The 21,607-nt window shown below is 41.0% G+C and overlaps 1 pseudogene; it reads left to right on the top strand.

The window, feature by feature from the left end:
* Positions 1 to 14,580: 14,580 nt before the first annotated feature.
* LOC101558518 (motile sperm domain-containing protein 2-like) lies at positions 14,581 to 20,739 on the top strand (annotated as a pseudogene).
* The last annotated feature ends 868 nt before the right edge of the window (positions 20,740 to 21,607 follow it).

The raw sequence follows: 21,607 nt of genomic DNA, 5'->3' as shown, positions 1-21,607 counted from the left end.
CACACACACCTGCCAGCTTGCTAATTCGGGTATAAAGCAATGCTGCAACTTAATGATGGCTCAGAAATCTAAGCTGGACCAGAGCAAAATGGAAAGAGAAAGTAAATTATGGGCTGGGAGAAAGCAGAGGAATCGGGAGACGGAGGGAGGGGTTTTCCTGAGGTCACAGAACGACGGAACGAAATAAGCTGCTGAATTTGTGATTGGGACATAGAACAGTTATAACAAATGATGACATGAATAATTCGTGAGGGAAGCCAAAGAAGAAAAATGCTGAGGGAGGGTGTGCGGAAAGCCCATGGAATTCGACAATGACAAGGGGTGAAGAGGCTGTTGGCTACACAGGGTCATTTGTTGCAACAGTGAAACGCCTTCTGATGACAGGGCTTGGCTGTTGTTTCATGGCAGATATCACAGTTTCTGCTTCTAATTCACCAGGTCTTATGCACACATTTTCGGCATTTAATGCCTCTTGTAACGAGGCCCTATTTATTTGGTTCAACTGGTCACCACCCTATTTGAGATTTCCAGTCAGGACTCTCAGAGTCACCCATGACCTAGGTCGCAGGCCAGTCCACAGAGGTGACTTTGACTTATCCCTGGACTAGGTGGTCCAGACAGCTTAGACAGACATGGAGCCCCATGCAAGTTTCTTAGAAAGAAGTTGGACAATGAGTGAATGCAATGAGCTTTATATGTATATGGAAGTCAGGGGGGAAATACAGATGCCATTTCTCTGTATACACTCATCTGTACATATCTTGCTGGACTGAGTAAAATGCTCTGCAAATACCCTTTAACTTCTCCCAAATACTTTTTTGCCAATATTCTTCCCACTGAAAGAGCCAGGGAAAGAAGCAGTGGAACACTTTCAGCCCGTAAGGCTCAAGAATTCCCGGTCCGCCAGCACACAAAGCAAGCACACCTTCCGTTCCGAGACGGTATGGTCCAGGAACTGTGGGGTGGGCCCACAGAACAAGGGCAGCTATGTCTGGTGGGCCAAAGCTGTGGTTTGAAGCCCAGTGGCATTGATTCTGGGCATGTTACACCTACCTATATGCATGACTGATTTAAATAATATAAAAAGTTCTTTCTTATTTTTGCACCTTGAGTACCAGGGGGGAAAGAAGGTAAAAGAAATCCAAAATAAATTAATAAAATCAATATTATTTTTTTGCTAGAAAATATGAGCAAACTATACAGTAGACCTTCACAATATTTCCATCTGCTAGGTAGATGAATTCAGAATGGTTTTACATTTATAATTATAGCGGGAACGTGTGAAAGACCCTTATTCTGTTTTTGCCCTCTCTTTAAAAAATGGTGAATAGGGCCTTTAATACTCAATCTTAAATGAATGTTGTATATTCTGGCATGGTGTCAAAGTGTTAACAGAACTTGTACTATGGTCTTCCAAAGGCAAAAAAACAAATAGTTTAACACTGAGGTATTTTGAAGCAGGTGCTCTGGACAATTAAAGAACTTTGTGGCTTTTGAAGGCAACCTTCCAAAAACTAGAAATCTGAAAAATGAATACCACACTGTCACTTTGATAAAATATCTGGGTTTGGCTTCTATTGGAGAATGAAACCAGAACTCAAAGGGCATAGAGAAAAGCTGTTAAGGGATGCTGTCTTGTACAAGACACCATTTGAACGCTGCTAATGGTTCAAGAAAAAACAGTTCATAGTCCTTACTCATTTACATCCAACCACAGAACACCAATATAGTTTAGCTACTCTTAAATGTTTCACTGAATTTATTATCCTCATGATATGGACAGGAATATTTAAAAGTTACAACTTAGGACAGACAAGGCCATTAATAAAACTGGGATATTTAAATATGAAGCAAAGGAAAAATAAGTGTGAGAAAACAAACGATAAATAACAGAGTATCGAGGGGGGTGTGAAAAAGATGTAAATGAAAGAAAAATAAGATGGAAAATAAGAAAGCTGAAAGACAAAACACAAATGTACCTCTAAGGAAACTACTTAGAATGCTGATAAACCTGGGTTCGAAATCTGAGTGACAATTTTCTGCAGAATCAAAACTCTCCATAGCAATAGTGATTTTAGGTAGCACTGAAACCTTCGAGAACTACCTCAGTGTTTTGGAATATCAATATATTTTATCATCCAAAAGAGTAAAATAAACCCCTTGCTCTGTATGTCTACAAGATTTTAATGAGACTCAAATGATTAAAAACAAAAAAGATGTAAGAGCACCACCCAAATATATCAAGGGGCTATTTTGGTGCGAGTTCCATCTAGAATGCAAGCAAGGAAAACAGAATAGTCTAAGGCAAATGCACTGTCAAAACTTCATATGTGAAGTCAAAAGGCAAAAAGAAAGAGGAACCAGTCAGCAATGCCCATTTCCCCCGGGGAACAGATCTAAACTGAGACTCATCTCAGAATGAGGGGTGATGACCTCAGATTGAGCATCTTCTCTCGTGAATTTATAGTAATTCTTATAACTGAGAGGCCGTCTGGTGGCCCTAAGTCAGTCTTAGTCCTATGGGCACACAGATTGTCCTAAACTGGATAAATAATTGTAGAAATCTCCATTTCCATTAGTGTATATGTAAAGCCCTTAAAACAGGTCACTTAACCCACTGGCCTTCCCATAACTAATACAACCATTATGGGATTTTTAAAAATTTATATTAGAAATTTCAGTATCTACACTCTTGACTAAACATCAAGGGGCAGGCACTCCATTCATTGCCAAAATTCATCTGGAGGTTAGAGTTGAAGTGTATTTTCCCAGACATGTACACTTCATTATTTCTTTTATTACTCCTCAATCCCTAAGAAGCTTTCTTGAGGTCTATTTCATTTTCTATCTTGTTCTCTACATTTCAATTAGGCATTTGCATATTTGTCTTCATTACCATATAATTATATGATCTAACATTTATAAGTTTAACTTTTCCCTATGAAATTTGAAGCAGTTAATGGGTTTTATGCTATTTGTCTTCCTTCCACCACAGTGAATGAAGGCCCATAAAGCACCATGGCCCCCACCTGACTCATCGGGGCCCAGTCTACTTCTCTTTCAGGCATGCATCCAGGCTCCCTGGAGCTCAGGTTCTCACTCCCGCCATGTCCACTGGCTCTTCGTGCTGACTTGGCTCCTGAATCACCTGGCAAGGGGCTGGGGTTGTAGTCCAAGCAGGAGAGCACAAGCCTTGCACATGCCACATCCTGAGTTTGACCCCCAGCAGCAAGCACTGCTGTGTCACCCCCAAACGACAACAATAAAGAATCATCTCACAAGCTTGTTGAAAAACACCTGCCTGCCACCCCTTCTACCTCACGCCAACAGGCTCAAGCCTTTGATCCTGAAGGCTGAGCATTTGTTTCTCTTTAAACCACTGAGATGATCCTCAAGTGCAGCCAGGATCCAGACCCGCAGCTCGAAAGCTGGGTCTTAGAAACTTAAAGGTGCTTAAAATGCCTCCGAGACCTGGGCCCTATGCAAACAGGATGAGAACACTATTCCGGGTATCCCAAAGAGGAATCGAAAGAGCTATGCTAGGAGTATCACGTTTCACTCAAGTGAGAGAAGGAATCCGGAGTTCCGACCTCCATCCACGATCAAGAATCAGGGGTGCTGTCTCCTTTTCCAAGACATCAAAAAATAAGTGATGAGATTCAGAGACGATCACTGGACTAGAGCTGTTACCGACTGGATTCCACGGGATGTCAAAAGACTGCGTGGCTGCCCACCAACGAGATGGTCAGACTTCTTCGTTAAAACCCTGAATGAACAGTTTGAGGCTCTTCCTCTTCCTGGAGTGAGCAGATATCATTGGGCTACACTAGCAGGAAACAGGCACAAATGGAGACATTACTGGTGCTTGCTCGGGCAAATCAAAGATCAACGGGAAGACAAGTGATACAAGTGAAAATGCACAAGTTATGGTAGAAAAATAGATCACTGATCCAGTAGGTCAGCGTGACTTCTACGATGCTAAATTTCTAACATATTCCAAGGTGACATACTAGATCGGAAAAACAAAAGCCAGAAGATTAGTCTTAGTTTTTCCAAAGAGAATACACTCTGGACCAACGTTTTAGTCCTGGGAGAGAAATTTGCTCCATACACACAATGGATTCCTTAGGACTTGGGGCTGGGTTTTTACAAAACCTAAATTGAGAATAGCTGCTTTAGCTGTGACTGGTAACTGAAACACTTCTCACCTTCTTTCCTACCTTAACAACTCACCTTAGTCATTTCTATTTTTACAACTTCCACTAATTAATATGCCAACATGAAAATTTCTAGATTTACAAGACATTAAATTTTCTTCATGTACTTCCACACTCACCAAGTGTATACTCAAATTTCTATTCACTTCTTAAATCCTGAAACTGTTGTTTATGCTCCATATTTGTTAAATCCAATGAACCATTGTTTGGCTTCTTTCTCACAGGATGGGCTGCCTCATCCTGGCAATACTAAAAGTTGACTGTAGCCTCTCAGCGCCCTCTTGTTTTTTTTGTCTCCTGTCCTCTTTCCTTTTCTACCTTTCTCTATCCCTCAAACACTGACCAACCTATGCTTTCATCCTTGTCTTCTCACTCTGCTTCTCTTCCTAAGGAACCTTGCCTAATCCCATCATTTATGTCAATGTGCAAATAGCTTCCAAATCCATGGGGACTTTCAAATGTATCTTTCTAGGAAAACTTCTAGACTCATATTTCGAGTGTATTTTCCATGGCTTAGACTTAATATCAGATCCTTCATTACCCAGCCTCAACCGTTCACCATTCCCAACTCTTTCTTTGCCCTTGTCCATCTTGATGCACAAGTGATAACAAATATCTTGTGAAACCCAGAAAGCACAGCTAGCCTTTGAATTTAGTGTCCTCGGGGAAGAAATGCCTCATGAATTTCCCAAAGCCCAAACTCTCCATAACCAATTATTTCAGAACAATGTACAAAATCTGCAAACCAAGTTATTTTAATAAATTTTTAGTTTCACTACTGCCATCGGCGTAACTAGGACACATTCTCCCGGCTGAAAATGGGAAGTCAGATTCTTTATGGGAAGTCAGATTCTTCATGGGAAGTCAAATTCTAACCAAATGTTTGTTAGATTCCATAACTCCATCACATGGAGTTTTATTAGATTCCATCCACATAAGCATGGAATCGATGGAAAGGAGTTGACAGCTGAGATGAATGCATAATCAAATCAGGCAAAGATTTGGGAATTCATTTATTACACAAAACTACAAACTGAGCTTGATGACAAATCTATGCAATGAATCATACTTCTCAAGAGTTTGTCAACCATTAACAAAACCCTCTTATTCCTACACCCAGGAAACTCCTTCCCAACTGCTTCCAGCCTTCAGGGTCTGATTTTTTCTTGTTCTACATTATTAATCAACATCCACCTCTACCCCAAGTGCCAGCTAATTGATACAGTCACTGAAGTCTCATGCTTTCATCTACTTTGTCTATTCTAGCTTCCATATTCTGGAAGACAGCCCTACCCTTTAGAATAACTCCACTTCTCTACTTCTTTACTTCTATAGCTTACATAGATTAACTCTCAGAGTGGAATTTTACTTTTAACTCCCCGGGTTCCTCACTGCCCCACCATTAGCCAAGTATTACTTCCAAATACCACCAGCCACCTACTTCAAAGGGGCATATTATTGACTTCTCGTCCATGTCCACAAACACCAGCCTCAGAAACTTCCTTAGCCCTCAACTTATGTTCACTAGGATTGCAGTGGCAGCAACTCCCTGGCCTGCCGTCTCTATGAAATTTCTCCAAGCCATTCTTCATAAAGACTCCAAAGTTTAAGAAGCAGAAGCAATCACCTCCATCAATGTGACAACTCATCCTGAATCATTGGCTGGATCTAACAAGTGTTTCCCAACTGGGAGATGTTTCCTCCCAGAAGACCTCTGGACATGCCTGGAGATGGTTTGGGGATACCAAAGGGGTTACCAGCATCTCGTGAGGATGCAGCCAGGTGTGATATTACATCTCCTGCAATGCACACTCCCTGCAGAATTTGGGATTCTGATCATTCTGATAAAAAAGAATTATTATCAGAACTAACATCGATATTGCTAAAGAGCCAGCTTAGTATCTTGAGCAGAATAAAGTGGAGTCCTCAGCCTTCAGCGCCATCACTGTCCTCATCAAGGTGCTTCCCCAGGTTATCTCACCCCGTGGCCCCATCTCCTTGTGTCCTGGAATTACAGTTCTCGGGCTTATCCTTCCTCTTGGCCCTCTACTGCTGCTCCTGAAACTCTGCTCATCCTCTGGGCACACCCTCTGTCCTTGGCCTCACCAGGGCACCCCGACCACCCTCTAACTTATCTGAACATTAAGTAGGAAACCATGCTCCCTGGCTGCAATTTAGTTTCTTCTCTCACCTTGCTTGAAGTTGCAGGTGCAGAAGCATAAATGCAGTTTCCTCTTTCCCCACAATGTCGCCTCCAAAGCAATTCCCTTCCAGGGTCTAGTTCAGAATTCACCTGCCTTTTCTTCTCCTGCTACTCATCAATATGGTCTCCTGGTTTTCAGTTTTGTCACATATATCCTACCAAATCTTCCCCTTCATTCATGCAGGCGTTGGCTCCTGGCTCATCATTCTGACAAACTTTTTCTCATACCCCAAAACCTCTGTCTCAGTCTCCACTGATTTTTCTTCTCCACTGTCCCCCACCATACCCTCTCCCTCTCTCCTATTTCTCTACCACGGCACACACTCTTTCCTTCTGTGACCTCAAGTGAGTTGTGCTTCTAGCAGACTTGCTTAATATCCAGTGAAAACATGCATCTCTGCATGTAGAAACCTTCTTGATTTCTTGTTTATGTGCCTTTCCCAGTAAACAAGTGTCCGTGATACAATCGTGTCAAATTTGCCTTTGTATGTCCAGCAACTAATACAGTACATGGCACTGAGATGCCTACATGATTCCCTTCACTCAAGGTGATGGCATGTGTCCATAGAAACTGTGATAGAACAGAATCAGTAAGGCACAGGGTCACCAGCCAATGTGCTCACTCCGTCTGAAAAAGACATGCTTCCTTTTAGAGTGAGAAAATAGCCACCCTTTTCTCTTTATGTAGAGTCTCCTTCCTCACTTTAAATGCCAGATAAAATATCCCTCCCATCCTAAATTTATATACTGAGCAGAAAGGATTCTTTTAGAATTTAAGTAAAATAAATATGCTTCCAAAAAATAAATCTAAGAGAATCTGGCAAGAACAGAACAACCTGAAACATTATCTCTAACAAATGGTAAAGATTCCAGAAGGAAGACTAAAGATGTACCTAGGGCTAAAGAAAGAATAACAAAAAAAATCAAGGAAGTGAGTATTAATCATGATATAAGCAACAATAACTTTTTATGCAGCTAAAATGCATAAAGTAAGTAGTAACTGTGTGGTAGCACTGTAGGACTGTCGTCCCATTGTTCATCTATTTGTTCGAGCAGGCACCAGTAATGTCTCCATTGTGAGACTTGTTGTTAATATTTATGGCATATTGAATACGCCAGGCTCTGACATGCAGGCGGGATACTCTCGGTAACTTGCCGGGCTCTCCAAGAGGGACAGAGGAATCGAACCCAGGTTGGCCACGTGCAAGGCAAACGTCCTACCCATTGTGCTAATAGGAGAAATCTGAGTTAAGATACTATAAATTCTTGTTTTCTCTTGAAAGAAGTAAACAATACAAGAGAAGATTTGATCAGAAAAATACACATATAGAAATAGGATAATTATGAAATTATATATCGAAATATTATAATTATGAAATCATATAACTATGAAATAAATATATTTCTCATTAATTTATTAATGAGAAATATGTTTATTTCTCATTAATTTATATAAATATAAATATAAAATATATTTCTCATTAATTTATTAATGAGAAATATACAATGCTACCTGACACACACAGCAGGGGGGAGAGAGAGAGGGAGGGAGAGAGAGAGAGAGAGAGAAATAGATTATGGGATCAGTTTAACAGAGGAAATCATAAAAAAGGGAGGAAAAAGGTCGAAAGTAAAAAAGAAATCACTAATTTACTATTAAAGACTTATATTTCTTTGAAAAGGCAAAGTACTCCTTTCTTAATTGGAAAGAATGTTAAAAATGTAAGTATAGAGGAAGAAATAAAAACATGAACATTCCAATAACTAAAAGAGTGAAATTAAATGCTTAATATATAACTGATCACAAAGAAAATCCCAGAGCAATTGGGATCATCTAGAGAACTTAATCCTTATTGGTACATCTGTAAATTCTGCCAAATGTTTATAAGAAGAATAATGTCAAATATAAACAATTCTTAACTATGACATTAAAAAGTGGGATCACTCCTAACATGTTCTATGCAACCAATATGATTTTGATACCAAAATCTATTGAGGACCATATGAAAAAGGAAAGTTGCTGTCCATTCCCATACATGGACACAGATGAAGAAAAGAAAACTATCAAACAAATATACCACATGTTAAGAGAAGAAGAGTCAATTAAAAGGATTTGTTCCAGAACAAAATCTTTAAGTCTGGCTTAGCTGTTAAGTGTCATATTTTATCATATGAACAAAAATTAAGGAGCTCTGATATCTAGTCAAGTCATGGAAAAATTCTTGACAATGAGATTAAAATGAATTTTTCTTAACCAAATCACAAATATCTGTAAAAAGCCTAGAGCAAATGTCACACTTGATATTTGCTGAAAACTTTTCTCTGAGATTAGGCAATTCAGTGGGACTGACATTTGAGAAGCTAAATTTTTCTCTGAAATAAGGAGTAAGGTAAGAATGTCTACTTTGTCCTTTCTTTCTTTATTAACATAGGCCTCCCTATTGATCCTGGAGGCCTGGGGGATGTCCTCTGATTCTCAAAGGGCCAAGTGGGGCTAAGGATCAAATCTGGTCCTTATACATGCAAAGCATGTGCCCCATTCCTTTGTGTTATCTTCTGGCTCCCTTAACACCTCATCTACATTTTTAGTGAAATTAAGCAATGAAATAAGCCGTGAAAAATATCAAGAGGGGGACTGTAATGGAATAAAACATAGTTTTATCATACTTCAGACATAATGATCGTACATAGCAAAATTCAAATAAATCTACAAATTGTTAGCTTATAAGGTTGCTATGCTGAAGGTAATTGGGGAATATTTTTAATGTCACTTGCAAAGTCCACAAAGCAAATTATCTAAAAAATAAATCATAAAAAGACACGTAAAACTCTTCAAAAGTATTGCTGAGAGAAATGAAGAGAAGATAAACATTCACTAGGAGACGCGAGTGTTTGTAGTTTTCATGCAATCCCACTGAAAACTCTAAGAAGGTGAGGGACAAGCTGATTCTCACATTCAAGACCATTCAAAGAACCAACATTAATTAGATACACCTGAAAAAGAAGAAGCTCATGGAAGAGCTTGCTCTGCTATAGTTAACCTTATACTTAAGTTTTAAACTTAAAAGTAGGGACCATGGATTATTATTAGCGCAAGAATAGTATAGACAGACAAGTGGAATAAATAAGAGTGGGATGAGGGGTAATGGGGGGGGGAGACTAAACTGTGGCTGAGACAGTACTATGGTCAAATGAACAGAAACATTAACTACTACATTAACACAAACACTACTACTCATGTTACATATAAAAGTCAAATCCAGGTGCTTCGCAGACCCAAAGGAACTCAATAATGTTGCTTGTGTGTGTTAAAAAAATGATTCAAGAAAGTATATTATTCCCTCACCATGGTAAAATGATTCTAAAATGATTCTAAATGATTCTAAACATCACCTTGTTCATCGATGTGCTGGAGCGGACCCCAGTAACGTCTCCATTGTGAGACTTCTTGTTACTCTTTTTGGCATATAGAATGCGCCACAGGGAGCTTGGGATACTCTCGGCACAAAAGATTTCTAGCTGGACCACATTAATAGAATGACTTTCGGGGTGGGGAGATCCTATTGGGTTCCGAAGTGTATGCCTTGCACATTGGGGGCCCCGAGTTCAATCCAGAGCATCCTGCAAAAACTATCTGCAACCCACGAGCTTCGAAGCACCATATGGCCCGGCCTGGTGGACGCTGATATCGCTGGACCCAAACAGTGCGCACTGCTGGGCTAAGCATTGAGCTGTCCGACCTGATTGGCTGAGTGTCACCAGCTGTGGTCCCTAGACCCCACGAGGGACTACTCCCACTACCAAAACAATGTACATTTTTGGCTCACAGAAAGACAAACAAAGAAAAAAAGCAAACAACAGAACGGGAGGAGATATTTATAACACAAGTAACTCCAATCCTCTTCGGTCTAGGATATGTGACTTCCAACAAATCCCTGAGAAGACAAATAAACCAACAGGAAAAAAACGGAAGTCTTGAATATTGCTTCACAAAAGAGGATAATGAAATAGCCCAAAAGGTGTAAAAGGGGCTTATGAGCCATCCAGACAATAAAAGCCAAAACCCAAAATAAAGCATATTACAAACTAATGTGCCTCCGATTAAACAGACTGCCAGTGACAATGTTGTCAAGCTTTCAGATATTCCGAACAGTCACATATTGCTGGTGGGAGTGCAAATGGTGTAAACACGTTGGAAAGGGTTTAGGGTTGTATCAGCTAGCTCCGACTGGAATAATGCTGTATAGCAAACAACAACAGCCTCTCAATGGAACACCTGCCACAGCATGGAGGTAGCTCCACAACAGTGGAGTGACACACTGCTCTCTGCCTGGGGGAGGGCAGGGTGGGGCGGATGCTCTGAAGAAGCAGCTGGATCTGGGATAGACTTAGCACACACCATCTGTCGGAGCTTTGGCTCTCTGACTCTCCTCCCGCTGGATAGTCTCTCTCCTACTGGAATTTTTTTCATCCAGCAAGATCTGTAATGAGGGGAGTTTTCATTTCTATGGCATTATAGCACTGTAGCACTGTCATGCTCTTGTTCATGGATTTGCTCGAGCGGGCACCAGTAACATCTCCATTGTGAGATTTGTTGCTGTTTTTGGCATATCGAATACACCACAGGTAGCTTGCCAGGCTCTGCCGTGTGAGAGAGATACTCTCAGTAGCTTACCGGGCTCTCCGAGAGGATGGAGGAATCAAACCCCAAGGCAAACGCCCTACCGGCTGTGCTACTGCTCCAGCCCAAATAGCAATATGGGTTGGACAAATACAGGTAGGTGGAATGTAGTTTCTTTCCTTCAGAACTCATATGAAACATATGAGATATTGACAGAACACAGGAAAAGGAATGAAAAATACTCATTCTGACTTTGGTAAGAGAATGTTCAATACTTGATGCTTTCGTCTTTCTTCTAGGAAAGGATTATGCAGATTTTCTACCCCTCTTTTCTCCACTTCTTCCTCAGCCCATTAATTGGTCTGCTTTCTGGGTTTTCTGGATATTTTTTTGGTGAGTTCAATCCTTACATTGAGTTATTTATTTGCATTTAGTTATTTATTGCATCTTAGTCATTTCACTGCAAGTTACAAAATATCCCAACTACCGCCACAGTTTTTCAAAGTTAATTTGCTTCAACTTTTTATTTTTCTCAGTCTTCCAAGGAAAGATGAAGAAAGTGGGAGGAAGGTGTGAGCTTGTTGATAAGCCTGATTCTGATTCAGTCCAAGTGATACTGAGGTGTTAATCTTGTCTTTTATTATAATCTAGGTAATGATAATGGGTTGTTTTCAATATTGTTTCAGCTTCATTAATATGTATGTTGTCTGCAGTAATTTCTTTTTCGCTAAATTTCTTTGAAGCTAACTACAAGTAGTCACTCTCCTGTTTCAGTTCTAACTCAAACTTTCTTTTCTTATTTTGTGGCTTGCCCCGTTGCACCCCTGTCTTTGTGGCTTATATCTCACTGCACGACATTTTCTGTCCCCTACTCCAGCATGAAGTATGTGTTCACATACTTCATGGGTTTATTTTGGTCTTTCAATATCTCTCCAAATTCCTGCTTCTTAGAATTGGACATGCTAATAATTCTCACTCATGCATTTTAAATTTACACTGTTAGTGTGTATCCCTAGTCAAGCACTGTCCCAGCACTGTCCTAAGACTTTCTTGGTCCCCAGATGGATGAGTCCATTCTCCTGCTCACGTGAATGCAATACGTTGTGGGGATACTGGTGCTAACACTCACCCTCACTGCAAGCTCAGAGAGTCACCAAAAAAGGTGCAAATGGTCAGACATCCTCTGAAAGGAGAGTAGCAGAGTTTGAGGGGTCTCTGGAGCATGAGGCTCAGATCTATCTCATCCCGTACCCCCCTCCTTGTAATGAGGAGAACTTGGGGCTTTCACATTTCACACTGCACATTTCATCACTCCAGCTTTTCTCAGTGAGGCTTATTTTGTGATATTATTACACAAGATGGGCATTTTCCTTTACATACAACTCTACATTATGGAATACAACACCAAATGTTCTTGTCTTCATGGGGCCCCAGTGTTTATATGTTATATAAATTGAAATAAAATTTCTTATAGGGAGTCAGCAACATTTTTGGTTATTAATGTTTGCCTAATAAACTCCATTGGTTTGGATACTTTGGCATCCTAATCCCCTACATTTGGCCACAGATGATATCTCCTGCCAAGTAATGCACCTGGCATACTCCTAGCCAGGGCAGGAAAGAAGTTCAGAAATTGAATAAATGAGCCCCAACACACAAAGTCATTGAGAGATAAAATACCCCAAACAATGGGAAGTCAGTTCCGTTATCTCCTTCCATGTATCATCCCCATTGGCCTTACTGAATTATCCTTGTTCTTTCCATTTCTAATTTATAGGCATTAGATGTGGAAGGAGGAAAATAAGGCTCAAAAATTTTGATATATAGAATTCGATCATTCAAATTTATAGCTATTATGAGGCTGCAATTTTCCAATATAGTCTACTCATTAAAATAATAGGCACCAAGTAGATGAAATTATTCACAAGTAATTATCAAGAGAAATAAACTAAGATGTTCACACAAATATCGACATTTTTGAGGTGGAGCAACTATGTAAATTTAAAAGCTAAGAATGGGGGTGGAGGAGAGGTGATGGGGGTTGGAAACACAAAGACTGACAAAGCATATTACTACTCTCACAGAGCTCAGAGCCGAATTTGAGATGTAAATAGGTGTTATTAGGGCTACAGTAGAATATGGTAGTAATTCTGTTCTAGTTCTAGGATGAATTCTTTTGGGTTTGGCCCACTCACTTGAGTAGGATAAACACAGTAACAGAAAGATCAACAGTTTCCACATTTTTTTTTTGCTTTTTTTGGGTCATACCCAACGATGCACAGGGGTTACTCCTGGCTCTGCACTCAGGAATTACTCCTGGCAGTGCTCAGGGGACCATATGGGATGCTGGGAACCTGGGTTGGCCATGTACAAGGAAAATGCCCTACCCACTGTGTTATCAATCTGGCCCCAGTTTCCACATTTTTCAGGGGAAAGTTGTACTTCCATACATTCTTCCCCAGCACTGAGAATCTCCAACACAGCTCTAAGTACTAAGTTTTGGAGACCTTTGTAATAAATCCCATTCCAAGACTGATATCTATGCCAATCCACTTCCAGTTCAACTGGTCTGACTCAATGAAATCCTTGACCAACATCTCTTTGTATCTTGAGTCCTACAACAGTAAACTATCAGTACTAGAGAAGAACTCTCCATCTGGTAGTATATGGTCTTATCACTAATTTATTAGGTATTTTATTAGACTCTCATATCCAAAATACAGTAACAGATATATACATACCATTCAGAGAGCCTGGCAAGCTACCAAGAGTATCCCACCCGCATGGCAGAGCCTGGCAAGCTCTCCATGGCGTATTCGATATGCCAAAAACAGTAATGATAGGTCTCATTCCCCTGACCCTGAAAGAGCCTCCAATTGTTGGGAAAGATGAGTAAGGAGAGGCTACTAAAATCTCAGGGAAGAGTGTAATAGAGATGTTACTGGTGCCCACTCCAGTAAATTGACAAACAACTGGATGATAGTGACAGTGATAGTGATGTTAGACTCATCCATGCCTATCTAAGATCCTGTCTCCAGCACCTACACCAAGGAGACTGTGGTTGTAGTTTAAATAGCAAGCAGAGAGAATAAGAAGAATCAGCTCTGACTGTCTAATCTCAACAAATGAAACAGTCTAGTAGACATCCCAAGATAAGGCAGGATATGGGATGTTTGAGAAAAATCTCTACTGCTATATCTACTGTCTATATCCACCATGTAAATAAAGTATGTTTGAGAAATTATCATCCATTATAGACATACTGCAAAAAGAAACTTAAAAATTTATACCTACTAAGAAGTACAGATGCAGAATGGCCATAATGCAAGATACTCAAAGTTGAAGGCATTGCATTAGACTACCTGGACCTGGAATAAGTTCAGTTCATCAGTATGTAAAATTTTTAGTTTTCAGCAGAAGAAGTTGTAAGTGCTCTTTCTTTATTCCAATTATATCTTTTGGTTTTTATTCCTATCTTCAAAATGACCTGCAGTGATTTCAGAAATGCTTGGGATCTGAATAAGGGGAATCGGTAGAGAGTAGGTTAGGTTTGTACAGCTCAAAAGTCTTTTTGTGTATTTTTGAACCATCATGATACAGAAATGGTCCAGAAATCTTCCCGAGAGCCTACTGACAGCGCTGCTTCTGCAATAAGGAAATGAAGAAGCTGCAAAATAGGTGAGCAATGATCTCTTGGAGAAAATGATACCTCGGGAACCCTGGAGGATGTTGACAACTTTGATATTTCATGATGGTTAAATGTTTATGTGGATTACATGTATAAGCATAGAGGGATGGGTGGTCTGACTATGATAAAGCTATTGAAGGTTTTGTGTGTATCTGTGCAGTACAATAGTTTTATTTAGAAAAATGTGAGAGGAGATCAAGAGGACAAAAGTGACAGAGGAAGAGTTGAGAGAGAGAGAGACAGAGACAGAGACAGAGACAGAGATGTTCATAAGAGAGAAACCCCAAAGATGGGGAGCGAACCCTATAGTAAGACAAGAAACCCGAGATGTGGAGAGATGTTAGCACTCTGCAACAATGGACACAATGACATTTAAAGGCTTCTAAATGTATTTCTAAGATTCGAAAGAAAGTCAAATGCAAAGTAACTCAAGAAATGTTTGCTTAAAAGTTCACAAAGCCAGAATACACTTTAACTGTAATTCAAAAAAGCATTTGGCAACATTTCAGTAAAACAAGTGAGAAATTATAGACTCTAAATTCAATTTATAGGAAATACATATTCTTCTTCCTGAACAAAGAGAAAATTCAGATAAATATATTAATGGCATTTAAAGATGCTTGAAGAATAGAGTTAAATATTCAAATCAGCAGGAATTATTCCAAGAGGGTTAAATTTTAACATAAAATGTTCAAAACCATTTCAAAGGCAGTAACTCCTTAAGGGACAGAAATATTTTGAAAAGAGATTAGTAAACCCTCGAATGTTTGATACGTACCAGTTAATGAACTGGTATGATCATAAGACAGTATTTTAAAAAAAAAAAGACGCACTGAAAAAATCAGATGCTGCTGGAAAGAATTTTCTTGTTGCTTTGGTATGAAATTCTGATACATTCTTGTCACAAAAATTATAGTAGATATTGTTGCAGCTAGAAAGATAGGGAAGGGCCTGGTAATGTACACTGAGAAAAAAAAATGCTGTTTGGAACCCAAACCAGCGCAAAGGCTTGTAGGCCTGTGAGACACAGGACCCATCTGAGGAAAACCTTTGAGATGCAGAGGTCCAGGCGCAGAGCTTATCGGGACCCCTAGAAGGGGGGCCCCACACGCCAAAGCAAAGTCCATACTAAGGATATGAAAAAAATGGTCAACAGCTCAAATTTTCCCCCTTGACAACAACCCCAGCATTAGACTTTGGGATGAGCTTTGGGATAACTGTAGATACAGTAACTTGGGAAGGGCAAAGGCACACATTTGCACGCATCTCCTTCATAGGTGTGTCCTTTCTTACTCCAGCGTGTAAAACGGCCTGCATCCCTGTGTGAGACGCAGGCTCACTGCAGTCTGACTGAAATGTGGACTCTTTACCTTAGAGCTTGTAATCACCATCCCAGGAACTCACTGCAGGTCTACAGGTCTATGTGGGGTGTGGAATTGGTTTTTCCTCTCTGGTGAAGCCCATTCTCTCTCTCTCTCTCTCTCTCTCTCTCTCTCTCTCTCTCTCTCTCTCTCTCACACACACACACACACACACACACACACTCCTCTTTATATCTTTTCCTCTCTTTCCCTCTCTGTCTTTCCCTCCCCTCACTTCCCAAATCAGCTTCTTGTAGTTCACTATTCCTCTCCTCTTGAATTTCTCTTCTGTGACAGATCTGGTGAAATCTATGTAAGATTTAGGATTGACTGAACTTCCCTGCAGAGAGCAATTCCTCACCCCTGCTAAATCCCATGGCTCCCTGAAAAACTGAGTAAAGGGAAATCATTCCCCACACTGCAGAACAAGAGGGACCCAGTGTGACTTGACGGGCATCTCGTGGGACTGGGGAGTGGTCAGGTCTGCACCGTGCAGGTGATCTGAGCTGACTCATCAGTCCTACACTGCCCCAGGAACTTCTCCAGGTGTCTAAGGTGAGTAGAGAGAGAAGCCCCAGATCACATTCCGGAGACTGCTCTCTCTCTCTCTCTGCCTCTCTCCCCCTACTTCTCTCTCCCTCTCTCTTCCCTCCTCCTACGCCTTCTCTCTCTTACTCCCTCTCTCTCTCTCTCTCTCTCTCTCTTTCTCTCTCTCTCTCTCCCCCTCTCCATCCCTCCCTCTCCTTCCCATAAGGCACCTGGTGAACCCTACTTCTTCAAGTGAAGTCATCTCTCCCACCCACAATAGCACAATGCATGACAATACCTAAGACCAATGAACATGTTCGATTCAGAGTATTTGAGATTAGTTGCTGTTCTACCCCATCCTCTCCCTCCCCCCCAAAACCCTGCAATTCCCCAAAACCTAACATGTAAAAGACACTTGATGGAGGTTTTGACAAATATGAGATCAATCTTTAAAATGTTTAAGGTAAGACTAGTTGTCGGGTTGAAAAGAACTATTACCTGCTTCAGATAGAAAAAATTCTCATTCTTTGTGAGCCCTGCCAAGGGAATGTGTTAATCTCAGGGATAAAATGAATGGCACTCAAGTGCCTACAAATCTCAAAGAACAGCTGCCAGAATTCAGTAATGCAGATTCTGACCACCGGAAGCTCAATGAACAATAAGGTATTCATGCTAGTGACATCCTTCTGAAAAATCATATTAAAAGTCAAAATTTCTCAAACTCTGGAGCACAGCTTTCATGTGCTGAGTTGGTTGATGTCTACTGTCTGAAGGACAATGCCCAATTAGCATTAAGGACATTCTATTCATGTCCAACTGTCACAAAACCTGAGAGTAATAAATCACCCCTAATTTGTACGTGTAACCTGTATTAAGATAAAATTTTAGATTTTTCCAACTACAGATTATACCTTATTATAGAGATGACATGGGGTCAACTCCAATTAGACAATCCCCCAACACATACATACACAAACACACACACACACACACACACAACCCACCATCACCACGCTCACCAAATTCAATTGGATGAAACATTATTAATTAGGACTTTCACAAAAGCCCCTCTCTAGCTGTGAGTTATTCTTTCAGTTGACATCACATAAATTCCAAACTGATTCCAATATGTGTCCCTCATTTGTGAGGCATTAAAAAAATGTTTTCAGAAGAGTTTTGTACTTTTTATTTTATTTCTTTTGGGGGGAGTTCTCGAGACTCAGAATTCAGGATTATTCCCGCGGTACTTGGCCCTGGGTGTGGGCCTGACCTGGACACGGTGATATCTAGGGAGCTCCACTCAGCAGTGTCTGGGAAACACCTGGAGGTGCTGGTGATGAGGACCTGGTGCTGGGTATCGACTCTGAGCATCACATATACACGGCATACAACCCGACACTGTGAGACTGTGAGCTCTCTCCTCTGGCCCACAGGACACCAGTGAAAATGCCTTACCACTGTCTTCATTACAACCCTTTCGATCTTAACAGAGCAGTCCACATCACTTTTTTATATTTTTTACATATTTAAGTCCAACTTACTATTCAGTCATTCTCAAAATTGACCTAGAGATTTAGAGCAGGTTGCTCTCGCTTCAGGTTATAATTTCCACTACAGGAATAAAGCGCTATAATAAGTTTTTTCACACTGATATGGGTGTTGAGTAGGCTCGATAATAATATACTGGTAAATGATCATGCTCTGTATCACGATCAAGTGGTTAAAGAGATCCACTTATATTCCACAATTTAAAAAAAGTCTTTAGTGTTTTTTTGTTTTAAATTTGCAAATCATATCTTTGATGAAGGACAGCCATCCAAAATGTATCAAAATAGCCTCTCAGTATCTGTTTTGCAAACCATAATGCCCAAAAGTAGAGAGAGAGTCTGGGGGAGATTGTCTGCCATGGAGGCCGAGGGAGGGGTGGGGTGTTGGGGGGCTACTGGGGACAAGGGTGGTGGAGAACGTGCACTGGTGGAGATATGGGTGTTCACTCATTGTATGACTGAAACTCAAACATGAAAGCTTTGTAACTGTATTTTTTGGGGGATTCAAAAAAAATTTTTTTAAAGCCTCCTTGACAAGGATGCTCGCAGTGGGCACTGAGGTATGACTCGGACACAGCTAGGTGAGCCCTTGTCAGGAGGAGCCGTTTGCAAGATGGTTAGACCCTCCTCAGTCCAACCTCCCTGCAGCTCCTCCACAACAGAGGGTCCAACCTTCTTCGGGCCGCAGCACTTCCACAAAGTCCCCAGTTCAACTCACTGTGCCTTATTTCTCGGGCAGCCTTCTCAGACGGTAGAGACAATAGTCACAAGTCACCAGGTTTGCTGTCGAAATTAACAGCAATTTAACAAATTCTTGATGGGGGCTGCATATTGGAGTTTCTTCCTCCTGCCCCGGCCACCACAGAGAGGACCCAGAAAAAGCCTGAGGGACCTGTAACTCAATGGAAATTAAAATTCCCAACACCTAAATGGTGCAGGTATCTTGAAAGCCTTGTGGAGGGATTGGTATAGCGCTCTGAGAACAACAATACTACTATCAAAAAATGTATGAAAAATTCTTAATCTGGAATGTTTGCCTTCTATTACTGAGCTTCAAGAATTCCAAAATCATTTTATTATTATTATTATTATTTTGCTTTTTGGGTCACACCTGGTGATGCACAGGGGTTACTCCTGGTTCATGCACTCAGCACTCAGGAATTACTCCTGGTGGTGCTCAGGGGACCATATGGGATGCTGGGAATTGAACCTGGGTCAGCCGCATGCAAGGCAAACACCCTACCCACTGTGCTATTGCTCCAGCCCCTCTATAATAATTTTTGACTCACTGAAACTTGGCTTTAAAAATTGGATTCTCTCTGTCTCCGCATGGCAAGGGAGAGCCCTGGAGGACCCTGAGCACCCTGGGGTGGTCCTGGTGATCCCTGGCACTGTAGAGCTTACACGGCCCAAACTCCTTTTGGCCACATGCTGGTGGGCGTGGTCTGCAGGGCCCCTGAACCCTACATATGAGCCCCAAAACAAAAAATTAAATTCTATCCCTATTACCATCTTAGGAACATGATGTTATTTCCAATTCATTATTTTTTCATTTTAACATTTGTAGAGCACTTTAGCCTGTCTGAGCCATGATGTGATATTCTGAAAGCAGCCGGAAGTAGCAACAGTCACTATAGTCATGCCCAAGACCATGACCATGGTCAAGACTCATGCCCAGAATAATGCCTGACTCATTTCTGAGACTCGGCAGAGGTTCAAGACTGAGTTTGTGCCAGGTAAGCTGGTGGAGTTTGATTTCCATGATGTGGTAAGATTGCAGCAAGATGATCATTGGGTTGAAAGTTATTTATCTTGGCAACATAATATGGTAGATAAAACCCTGAAGATGACTGGTGACAGTTTTCAATGGGGGAAAGAAATAATGTTAATAATTTGAGTGAATCTTCCATTCTTAGTTGGTTATTGGAAATCGGTGGTATTTATGTTCATGGTTAGGACAAAGAAGGCAACAGATTGTTCTAGATGAGGATGAAGTATATAGAAGACCCTAGGACCATGTTGGACAAAAAGAAGCTCCTTCTGGTTGGTACACTATGCCAGGAAAGAAAATGGGAAGGCTTTGATGATGCTGTCTGACCTATTGGAAACGGGAATCAACAATGCAGATATGGACTTTGCACATTTCATCCTTAACTTTAGGGTTTATTACGCTAAATATATCTCCCAAATGGTTGTTATTATCATTATTTTGCTTTTTGGGTCACACCCAGTGATGCTCATGGGTTACTCCTGGCTCTGCACTCAGGATTTACTCCTGGCAGTGCTCAAGGGAACATATGGGATGCTGGGAATTGAACCCAGATCAATCACATGCAAGGCACGTGTGCTTTCGCTGTGCTATTGCTTCAGGCCCCAACTAGTGATCTTTGATATGCCATGGGTCATGAATGCTACTTTAAAATTTTTGAAGTCTTGGCTGGGTCCTGAGGTGGTGAGTTTATTGAAATTTATTAATCAAAATGAAGTTCCAGACTACATGAGCACAGAGTATGTGCCTCCACACATGGACTGACCCTTTCAAACACAGCTCCCTCCTCCTCTAGGAGATGAGGATTTCCCGGTCCCACTGCAAGCCTTCACGGTGGGGGTAAATGCTCCAGTCAAGAAAGCTGGAGAGCAATGTTCATTGGAGAACAAACATCTCTTCCCAAAGAGATTGACCCCACTCAAGGAGAAGATGACATGGTTGACCTCAAAAGAAAAAGTTTCAAAAAACCACTGAGTGTGTGTAAAGAACCCTTGCTACATATCAGCCTGCTGGAAGAACTGTATTTTGGAAGTGCAGGCTCTGGTGAGAAGGAAGTTCTAATAATATTGACAAATGTGACTAAAAATATTGTGGTGTTGAAGATGAAAGCAACCACACCAGAAAAAATACCATGATGCTTCCTCATCGTGGCAGAGAAACACAACTGGCATGGGGCACAGACACAGCCAAATTGAGCAATGTTTACAAAATGTGCCGCAAAGCAAAGCAAATAAAAAAAAAGTCACCAAGCAAAGTGATGGAGCCCAGGTTAAGATGTGCTCTCCATGGGATGTGGAGCAGTGAACCAATCATTCTCCTACTGAGATCCAGTCAGATAAAGCCAGCAAAGCCATAGCCCTACAACCTAGACAAGTCCTGGGGAGGAAGAGGAAACCGGAAGACCAAGTTCATGACCAAGAACAGCAGCTCCCGTTCTCAGGCGCAGTGCTCTCACTAGTTTTTGTCGTCTCTTTCTTTTCTTTGTCGTGCAGCGAAAGGTGGTGGCGTTCCACTGGAAATAGGACTCCTCGTTCATCAGTTGGAAAGAGTGCCTGACCCAATGCTTCACCATGCTAATAACCATGTTCAACACACACGCTTCCATCAGGAATTATCTGCACCATTCACAAGGGAAACAAGAGATGTCTTGAAAATAAGTGACTAGGATGAGGA

Source organism: Sorex araneus, chromosome 10 (genome assembly GCF_027595985.1).
Source record: "Sorex araneus isolate mSorAra2 chromosome 10, mSorAra2.pri, whole genome shotgun sequence".
In the NCBI taxonomy this organism is placed as follows: domain Eukaryota; kingdom Metazoa; phylum Chordata; class Mammalia; order Eulipotyphla; family Soricidae; genus Sorex; species Sorex araneus.
This window is presented reverse-complemented; position numbering and strand designations above follow the sequence as displayed.